Below are 9,123 nucleotides of genomic sequence, written 5' to 3' on the forward strand. Positions count from 1 at the left end.
TGCGCCACTGGTAATTTGAGTATAAATCCCCCAGTAGTAAGAAAAATTTGATAACTAAAAGTATATCCTCTTAAAAGGAGATTGAGATTTGAAACCACAATATCCTTGTGTTCCAGGTGGGAATATTTTAGGTATTCCTTCAATTTTACCAAAATAAAGTAGACATTCTTTCCTGGAATAGAGAGCTGAGATGTCAATGAAGAGCTATATTTCAATAATGTTAATAAAAGGCACCATGGGCCGGGTGCGGTGGCTCACACCTGTAATCCCAGCACTTTGGGAGGCCGAGGCGGGTGGATCACCTGAGGTCAGGAGTTCGAGACCAGCCTGGCCAACATGGTGAAACCCTATCTCTGCTAAAAATAAAAAAAATTAGCCGGGCATGGTGGCAGGCACCTGTAATTCCCAGCTACTTGGGAGGCTGAGGCAGGAGAATCACTTGAGCCCAGGAGGCGGAGGTTGCAATGAGCTGAGATCGCGTCACTGCACTCCAGCCTGGGCAACAGAGAGAGATTCCATCTCAAAAAGAAAAAAAAAAAAAAAAAAGCACCATGATGTATGTGGTTTTTATTTAGAGTAGAATATTGTATTGTCTGGGGGCTTCAGAGGCAATTGAATTTGAAATTCTGAGAGGCCCTTATAAGACATCCATTTTCAGTGTCCAGTTTTAAGATTTTTGTTCCCTGCTTTGTAATATTTCTTGGAGGTTCTCTCCAGGCTTTCGGCTAAGTGTACCAGAAGTGTGGCTCAGCCTGGGAATTCAGTTACAAGGCATCAGAGCCTCACCAGCATAAAGAAAAATAGAGCAGGGTTGGGTACCAAACAACAGTGACCAAACTGGTTGGGGACAAGAGGGAGGTTTGCAGGAACACAAAGGCCTTCTTCAGAGAGTCCCAGAGCGTTCTGAAGTTTCAGAAAGCACCTCCTAAATGTTTGTGATTGCCTAAGTGATGAAAGGAAAGAGAAAGGTACCAGGGTGTTGCAGCTGAGATTGAGACTGGATATACACCATGACTGAATTTGAAAAACCAGTTCATGGTGATCTGCCTCAGTCTCTTGCCTACCTGCTTCTTGGCCTGTCCCTCCCTGGGGACCAAGGGTGAATCCTGAGAAGAAAAAGGCATTGCACTTATAGCTACACAGAATACAGGGACCTTCTGGCACATGTAACTCAGGATAGTGCAAACATGTGAGGACCTTGAAGATTGGAAGCCCCAGGATACAGCACCCTCAGCAATGGCACCGTCTCCATGAGAGTATCGGCAGGAAGACTGGGTGATGAGGGGACTTCCTCAAAAAGAAGGCATTGCCACAGGTCCAAGAAATACCAGGATGAGACTCAGTCAGGAATACAAAAGTCAACCAGAAAAATGTATGTTCATGCTGTTAGCATGCTCTCCTCTGAAACCTACTAAGGAATATGACTTTGTAAGGGACTACTAAGGTCACCAAATATGAAGGTTTCAGTCAACTATGATGGGAACACACAGTGGAGAAAACATGTGAATCATGACAGAGCACTATGAAGTGCTAAGTGAGGCAGAGACCAAATCCTCTGAGAACAGAAGAGAAGGTACAATGGACAACTTGCAAGGCATGAGATGGGGGAGGCCTCCAGGAGGAGGCAACAATTGAAAGCAGAGATAAGTGCCCAGTGCTTTGGGAGGCCAAGGTGGGCAGATCACGAGGTCAGGAGATCGAGAGCATCCTGGCTAACACGGTGAAACCCCATCTCTACTAAAAATACAACAAATTAGCCAGGAGTGGTGGCGGGTGCCTGTAGTCCCAGCTACTCGGGAGGCTGAGGCAGGAGAATGGCATGAACCTGGGAGGCAGAGCTTACAGTGAGCTGAGATAACACCACTGCACTCCAGCCTGGGCGATGGAGACTCCGTCTCAAAAAAAACAAAAAACAAACAAACAAAAAAACCACAGAGATAAGTGAAAAACAAAGTCAGCATCCACATGGAGTCGCCATCCTTCTGAGAGAGACAAATGTATACCAGGGTGCAGGGGTTTCACAGAGCCTAAAAGTAGATGAAAGAAGCTACAGTGGAAGGACGTGGGGCAGCCGCAGGGGGAGATACTGCCTAATTCTCATCAGAAGGTCATCATGATCACCACTGTGATTCACAAAGATCACTCCTCCAGCAGAGTCATGGAAACACTGGAGAGAGATTCTACCAGGGAGACAAGTTAGAAAACCATTTCAAGGATATGGGTGGGAGTCGAGGCCAGAACTCAGAGTACTCTGTTTATTTCAAGGCACAAAACAGACCATTTCCTCGCTTACATCTCCATTCCCACTCCCTTCTACTGGGCACCTCTGGAGACATCTTCAAAACATTTGTTTCATTTGTTTTCCTAAAATTGAAAAGAAAAAAAAAAAAAGACGTGAACAATCTGTACTGGCAGTCTATCATTTTCATAAAGGCTTAAAGTCAAATGTGGGTTGTAGGGGTGGGGGATGGAGATCTTACAGATGCAATTTTCTGTTGAAAGACCATTTGAAGAAAACTGAAATTCGTGGTGAGGAACAAGTGTTCTGCTTAACAGTTTTAAGTTTCCTATGGGCCTTCCTGAGTCATCAACTGACTCATTCCACCTGCTCAATTTTATTATTAATTCCAAAAAAATTCTGATAACAATAGAGTCAAAATTATGTTGCAGGTTTTGATTTCTTTCCTCCCATTGCATAATTCTCCAGTTTTGCCCACATTTTGGCAGTTACTCTCACTACCCATGCAACAATGAGAAACATTCGTTTAAAAATATTTCCAACCCCCTCATGTTCACATGACATTGTTTCAATTCTAACTTTTTTTCAGTTCTTATATAAGATCCATTGCTATCTACTATTAGATCATTGTATTACGCGTGACTTACTTCTAATGTGCGGTAGGAGTCTGACAGATCGTTGATTTGGTTTCTCTCTAAAGCCAAAAAACAAAAACAAAAGGAGCATTTTGTGTATGAATGATTAGTCCCAATTTAGTTGCTTGTTGGATTTTTTTTTTTAGTTAAAATTTTGTTACTTTGAGAAAAAATATATTTATTGCAATTATTCCTATAGGTAAATATGAGTGCATGTGTATGTAGTGTATGCCATAAATTTAAAGATATAATCTGATTAATGATCAAAATTCAGTAAAATTGAAATAAAGAAGCCCAAGTTGACCTCAGTTGTCCTTCAGGTGTGAACTCTGAAAGTCACTAAGTTTTCTAGAAATGACCACAAAGCAGAAGGGACATTCCTGCTTGAGGTGAATGCTTCTCTTAGCCTTCAGAATTTGGGTGAAAACTGTCTTGACACTGACTAGACATTGACTATATTATATTTGAAACAAAAATGTGAAATAATCTTTGTCACCAATTTTACCAAGTCAGTATAAAATTGTCAATGTTAAATATGGTCTGGAAGATGACATGTAGGTTTGAAATTAACTTAGGGATAAGATAGTTGCTTTAGGAAAATGGATCTGATTTTTTTTTTTTTGAGAGGGACTCTCACTCTGTCGCCCAGGCTTGAGTGCAGTGGCATGATCTTGGCTCACTGCAACCTCCGCCTCTCCACTTCCCAGGTTCAAGCAATTCTTCTGCCTCAGCCTCCGGAGTAGCTGGGACTACAGGCACACACCACCACACCCGGGTTGGTTTTTGTTTTTTCTTTTTTTTGTTTTTTGTTTTTTTGTATTTTTAGTAGAGACAGGGTTTCACTATATTGGCCAGGCTGGTCTCTAACTCCTGACCTCGTGATCCGCCCGCCTTGGCCTCCCAAAGTGCTGGGATTATAGGCGTGAGCCACTGTGCCCGGCCTGGATTTGATTTTTTCACATAGGCTGAGAGATGAAGAAGAGGAAGACAGAGGGCAATGGTGAGAAGGAGAAAACACAGTTTGTCCTTCCTAGGTTGAGTTTTTACACAGCTGCCACTTCTCAGAGGCTAGGATTTCCGTCGGAGCCCCAGCCTTGTGATTTGCACATTAAGCCACTAGGCCTTGGGCCTCTCCCCATGAAAATATGCAATTGCTTAACCCAGGTAAGTCAAATATAGTAAAGATTCTAAAAATGTGAATTTTTCTTACACAAAATTCCAGTCTATACCAATGTAAGTACACATGGTTTGGCAGCATCTTCCACCTGTCTGCTCCAGTCAAAAATGTTTCAGTTTCCGGCTTTCAGCTGTGTAGGGGCTGAAGTAGGAGTAGCGGGGTAGAGGTGGTGCAGAAAACAAAAACTTTGCTATAAAATCTTGGGAAAAATACATAAAGATGAGGAAAACTGTACTTGCGCTTAGAACTGCACTTTAGTGTTTGTGATGAAAGAGTAAGACTTAGAATCATCATAGAACAAAAGCCTTTTCCCAGCTCAAGCCTTCAGTTACCTGCATCTCAGGAGAACCATGGAGGACCAAGGAGGAAGGACTGGACAAAGAGCCCCAGAATGTTAGTGTCAGAAAAGCATGGAGTCTCTCATAAAGCCAGACAGCAAACACAACTTCATATACAGATCTTTGCAGAAAAGCAAAACAAAGTTTCAGTGCTCTCCTTGGAAAAATCCTGAAAAGTGTCTAGTCGACAAGAGATGGCAAAAAGGAAATGGAAATATGGATTGGTACTTTTTTTACTTTACATATAAGGTAACTTTTACTTTACATATAAGGGTTCAGAAATATTAGGACACAGAGTCATCCATCCACCATATGTGTAAAATGGCATTTAGATTGCCTATCTTTAGTGTCTTATCTTTAATGACCTAGTCAAGTAGAAACAAAAATCTTCACAAGAATTTTCCTAAACATGAGATTGACCATGGTTCTTTCAATCCTATTTTCTGCACAGGCCCCAACATTCTCATCCAGCAGGTTCTCCACCCACAGAGAATCTCAGCTACTCCCTAGGTTTGGGGAGAGACCACACTAGATTTGTAGCTAAAAACAGCTCTGTGCGTGTGTGTGTGTGTGTGTGTGTGTGTGTGTGTGTGTGTGTGTGTGTATATATATATATATATATATATATAAAGTTAGGCACCTCACTGATGAATTTCTGTATGTACCTAAATCCTGCCTAATGTAACTCTACGTATGTTTTTGTTTTCCTTTTTGTGCTTTCCCCCCTGCATCTATAATGGATATCTTTGAACTTTAAAAAAGATACTCCAGGGATGACTATCACAAGCTTAAGGATATCTGGAAAGTTCTTACAAAAGACACTTTGGCATTTCATCCAGCCTTGAGCTTCCCTTCCAATAGGGCAATCTTTTATTGTCTATTAGGTAAAAAGACAAATGAACACATTTGGCCTCATTAATATTACTTTTCTACTAGAATGTCTCTCCTGTTTCTCTTCTTCTATCTCCCCAGTAGAATAAAGTATTCATCCATTTATTAAGAAATATACATTGAGTGCATGTTCTTTGCAAGGGGCTAGGGGACCAGTCAACCAGTTGAACTTACAGTAGCTCAGGGAGGGAGGACTGGGGCTTGGTGAGTTGTGCTAGTCCGGCTTGGGTACTACTTTAAATAGTAATTAGGATTGAGACTCTGCTAGTCCTTCTGGGAAAAGCTAAGGCTGGAAATGTAGGGAATGCTCTCCAGCTGTGGACAAAGGCAAAAGACTTATGGGAAACTGAATGGGCACTTATTATTCTAGAGACAAATATGGAGGTAGATCAAAAATCTAGATTTGAAACCAGGCAAAGTATAAAGAAAAAATATCAGGAAAGGGAGAGCAGAGTCCAGGAATTATTCTGTCCAAGCTGGGAAGCAGACTCCAGGTGACCAGGATCAACCCCAAGAATAAGCAGGCAGATGTTTAGATCACAGCCTTTGGAAGATTCTGTAGCCCTTTGTGGCAGACTCTAATCAATGTGAACCCCAAATATCACTTGCTATGATGTTCCAGGTCCTGCAACCTACCTGAGACTGGTTGGTGTGGTAGGAAGAATTGAAAACCTTCCTGTTCTCAGAAGAGCCATTCTGGGATCAGACAAGGCTGATCGGGAATAGTGTTGGCTCAAATGGAGGCCTTCTCAGCTGATACAGAAGCTCTTTCTAACGAAGAGAATTCAAGGATGGTGTTACACACAATCAAACCAAGGATATTGCTTCCAAGAAGTAGAATGCCTTTCCTACCTGTTCTCTTTTCACTGGCCCCTTGTCTACTCGGACAGGGAACATGGCCTCTTTCCATTGAAAGCCCTAGAGAGATGAAGGAAATTCATCTTCGCCAAAGGCCTAGAGAGATGAAGGAAATTAAATAGTAACACCATGAAGAAACAATTTAAAATTAAATGTTAGACATTCCTCCTCTTTTTCATTTCTTTCTGTCACCACCACTAACAGGAAATCCTCACTGGCTAGCGTGTCTCCTCAGACTTCCAGAAAGCCAGTCTCATTCTCACTTTTTCTCCTCCTTACCCCTCTTCATTTCTCCTGCAGAGGACATAAGCTATCACTTAGGTTCTTTGTTTCTCTCCAACCCAGTCTCTTGAGCACTCAAACATTGCACCAACAGTTCTCTATCAACATATTTTATTTAAATAAAAAGGTATCAGTCTAAGAATAAGTAATGCTACTCTCTTTGGTGCTAAAGCAGTTGAAGTTGATTTTAGTAGCATCTTTTTCCTTTTCTATGACAAATAGTTGGCTCTCCGTTCACTTTAGAATTGCAAACCAAGCCCAGAATACAAAAGACATAAGATTAAAAGTTATATACAGATATGTGTGTGCATATATGTGTGCATGTGTGTCTAGCTGACCCTTGAACAACATGGGAGTTAGTGGTGCTGACCCCCTACACAGTAGTAGATTTATGTAAGATTTTTGACTTTGCAAAAATTTAACCACTAATAGCCTACTATTGACTGGAAGCCTTAGTAATAACACAAACAATTGATCAGCACATATTTTATATGTCATGTGTATTATATTCTGTATTCTTACAATAAAGTAAGCTACATAAAAGATGTTATTAAAAATTATAAGGAAGAGAAAAAATAGTCACTATTCATTAAACGGAAGTGGATCATCATAAAGCCTTCATCCTCATCATCTTCATGTTGAGCAGACTGAGAGGAGGAGGAAGAGGAGGCTTTGGTCCGCCATCTCATGGGTAGCAAAAGTGGAAGAAAATCAACACATAGGTGGGCCTGCATAGCTCAAATGTTGTTCAACTACATATATATATAAAATATACATACATATACAATATATACATATTATATACATATACATGTTTAGCTCATAAAGCAGGAAGCCTGATTACTTAGCTCATAGTGTGGTTCTTGGATCCGAATCAAGAGCTACTAAATCCTCAAGTCAGTGGATGAAGACTGAGTTCACTGTCCCATCCGCCAAGGCCAAGATTCCTAAGTCGAAGGCAACACAAAGTCTATAGGAGGAGGCCAAGAAGGACACCAACATTAAACCGACACAGGACTGAGTACCCAGACGGACTCTGAGTTTGGGGCCAATTCCACACTTGCTGTAAAACAGACATGAAAAAACGTAATTAACTTTTAAATAACGGATAATCATATAGATTAACTAAAATCCCTTTTTGCCAGCCCTCAACTGGACCCTCTTGGATTCAATTACAAACAACTGATATAAAGTAGATGTGACTTAAAAGACATATCATTGAGGATATACACTTTTTGAAATATGTCTCCTCTAATCATCCATAGAATCTTAAATGCACACATTTCAGAAATCTTATAAATTCCTAATCAATGCATATTACTATACATTTTAAAGTCATAAATGCAATTTGATAAACTTGTAAATTAATTTAGCAAGCAGCCATTTTAGAAAAGTGACTGACAAGCTGGTAATTTTATTTACTAAAGATAATTTAAGCAGATACTTATAAATTCATTAAGGGGTGAATCATCTTCCATTCAACAAGTTTATACTGAATATTTAGGACATGTGTTCACCATACTAAACTAGGGGGAAAGCACCACTGAACACAGTATACATTCAAATAATGTTATTTAAGTAAAACAAGTTATATATACTGGGTCTTTTGTTCTAACAAATGTATCTTAATAAAGCAAATGTGTGTGTGTGTGTGTGTGTGTGTGTGTGTGTGTGTGTGTGTGTGTGTGTGTTAATGTTGGCTCTTTTAAGTATGAAATTTAAAAATTTTGGCATTAGGAACAAAAAAAAATATGTGGCTGTATTGACTCAGGAAACCTTAAATATTGGGTTATGCAACTAATTCAATCTAACTTCCTTCTCACATGTTTTTAACAACTGCGAAAGAAAGATAAGCTGTCTTTTTTTTTTTCAGTTCCCAGATGATTTTAATGTTTAGAAGAAACACATTTGAAAACTGTTCAACCATGATAATAATGAAGTTAAAATGTAAACAATAAAAGGCTATTTAAAACAAAATTTTAAATGATCAGATTGTGATAACAATGTTGGGGTGATTCTAGTGCAATTTGTGACAGCAAGCAATATCAAACGATAGGCTATCAAGATACACCAAAATATTATATTTTTTTAGAAATTCCTCTTGGAAAAAAGAACAAAAGAAGAAAAAAGATATAAGCACAAATATTCACTGCAGTACTAATACAAAAGAAAAAAAATGAGAAGAATGTAAGTGTCAACTATGAGAAAGATTTAATTGTATATTTTTAATTTGCTGAAATATTATAAGGAATGTTAACACATCAGCTAAGTTTTTGCAATAACATGGAGAAATTCTGGCTGTATAACGTTAATTGTAAATGTCAACTATATGATCACTCCCATACTGTGGTTTTAGCTGTTAATATTATAAACAAGTAATGGAAAAGCAATTTAGAAGACAAAATAAAAAGGCGTCCGCTACAAAATAAAAAAGCTATCATGAGAACCACTCCACCCAATCCCAGACCTCTCAAGTGGGGTATTATGTGCCTGTTATTATGGGAGAAACATCTGCTGGTAGATTAGATGCTGTTTTAAGGAAGAAATAAAAGAATTATGCATGTGTTTTGGAGGAAAAAGAAAGAAATTGCATGGGGAAACATTATTCTTGTTTTATTCTCAAAATTAAAACATAGGTGATAATACAGGCTAATTAGATATGTATATTATTGTTGATTATGTGCCCCAAAAAGGTATGTTTAA

General features: G+C 39.2%; 1 long non-coding RNA gene across 2 annotated transcripts; it reads right to left on the reverse strand.

Annotated features, from left to right (window-relative positions):
• Positions 1 to 2,021: 2,021 nt before the first annotated feature.
• Positions 2,022 to 7,593, reverse strand: LOC107129497 (uncharacterized). 2 transcript variants are annotated; one of them, XR_006697689.2, is made up of 4 exons: positions 6,133 to 7,593; positions 5,917 to 6,051; positions 2,887 to 2,933; positions 2,022 to 2,364 (listed from the first exon to the last, which is right to left on the reverse strand). It is a non-coding gene; the product is annotated as an uncharacterized lncRNA (long non-coding RNA). The 2 variants fall into 2 exon arrangements; XR_010586082.1 differs by having other exon boundaries at positions 5,917 to 7,593.
• Between the last annotated feature and the right edge of the window lie 1,530 nt (positions 7,594 to 9,123).

This window comes from Macaca fascicularis, chromosome 4 (genome assembly GCF_037993035.2).
Source record: "Macaca fascicularis isolate 582-1 chromosome 4, T2T-MFA8v1.1".
Taxonomy (NCBI): Eukaryota; Metazoa; Chordata; class Mammalia; order Primates; family Cercopithecidae; genus Macaca; species Macaca fascicularis.